We start from the raw sequence: 1,667 nt of genomic DNA on the forward strand, positions 1-1,667 counted from the left end.
GCTTCATAACAAACAAACACATGCATCCAAATTGATTTTCAGAAAAATAAACGTAATGAACTTTCCATAACGGGGTTTTCAATTCTTCACTCCGATCTGTCACAGTTTCATCTTCCCAGGCGCCGAGATCACGTCTATAGCTGGGTCTACAACAACTGGCGCTTCAACTACCTGGCGTGGGACTGCCTCTACACCTACTTCTTCGCAATTTGGGAGTCGAGTTCTGCTACTACTGGTGGCACAGGGCCTCTCACGGTATGGGTGTGTCTGTTTCCACATTTTCTTAGTCTTGATTGATTCTTAAATAGAAGCCGTCCTAAGCGCTTGAATATGCCCCTTCTGAGAACCATTAATTACAGAAACGGGTCTGATGTGGGCGGCACATTCCAGCCACCACAGTTCTGAAGACTTCAACATGACAGTGACTGCACGAACGTCGTGGACCATGAGGCCTTTCAGGTACTTTCCTGTATTTGGTCGACACATACAAATTACCCTTTACCCTTCCTGTGGTCTGTCTAGCTAGCTATTTGTATGTGCGTGTGTGTGTGTATTAAAATTTCAGCCTTGTCATATCAGCCACGTAACTGAAATATTTCCTCGTAAGGTGGATCTTCTTCATGCCTCTGGCCATCTTGGGGTTGCCGCCTGCGGTCTTCTTGGTTCATCAGCACTATCCTTCATCTATGCCGGATGGACCCACAATGAGACCGTGCCCAAACTGAGCAAGGTCATTCCCGGCCTGGGTCATGCCATCGAATTCATCTTTCACACGCCCAGTCACCATCGCGTCCATCACGGTACGTCCCTCTGTGCACACGGCTTTGGTGCACCTCTTCCGCCTCCTCTGGCGTCCACACAAGTGGGGCTTAAAATATGCAGCTTATTAAATTTTGATGTTTGCCAATAAAAAATTTTCAGTCAACATATTAGTGATTTTCTGTGTGAGACAGCGTTTTCACGCATCGTATCTTATTTGACTGTTCTGCTGCAGGCGCGAACAAGTACTGCATCGACAAGAACTACGGCCAGACGTTCATCATCTTCGACCGCCTCTTCGGCACCTTCGCCGAGGAGCGCGAGGACGAGCCGCTCGTCTACGGGACGCTCGGCCAGGCGGAGAACAACAGCGCCATAATGATCCATGTGAGTCGGGCAGCGAACGGGGAAGGAGGACAGCTGCCATGTGGATACTATACAGCCTAACTTGTTTTTAGTGCAGGATTACCTAACGTAGCGCTCGGCTCCCGCAGGTCTCGCCCTGGATCGAGCTTTGGCGGAAGAACGCAGAGCATGACCACTTTCGGTGGACAAGGTGCGGGCACTGCGCCTACGGCCCCGGCTGGACCCCCGGAAAACCGCGCCTCGGGGATCCCGCCGACCTGCCTGACGTGAGTCGATTACCTTTGCGGAGTTTCCTAGCGTACTCTATTCCATTTTCAACAAGGGGATGATGGCGCCGTGGGTTGGTGCCAGTCTAACTGCAACATGTTCCCAACACATTGTTGTCTCTCAGTTAATTATTATCACCAAGCTGCCAGGTATTGAATAATTTAAAAACAATCTGCCCATCGCCAGCCTGACAGGTGCATCTTCTCCTTGACGAGGAACCACAGTGCTGTGTGATATGTACATCTTTGGAACAGATTACAAGCGGCTTTCCAGTG

General features: G+C 50.1%; 1 pseudogene; it reads left to right on the forward strand.

Moving 5' to 3' along the window:
- Window positions 1-1,534, forward strand: part of LOC119570372 — a 2,192-nt pseudogene extending 658 nt beyond the window's left edge.
- Window positions 1,535-1,667: the final 133 nt, after the last annotated feature.

Source organism: Penaeus monodon, unplaced genomic scaffold (genome assembly GCF_015228065.2).
Source record: "Penaeus monodon isolate SGIC_2016 unplaced genomic scaffold, NSTDA_Pmon_1 PmonScaffold_25213, whole genome shotgun sequence".
NCBI lineage: Eukaryota > Metazoa > Arthropoda > Malacostraca > Decapoda > Penaeidae > Penaeus > Penaeus monodon.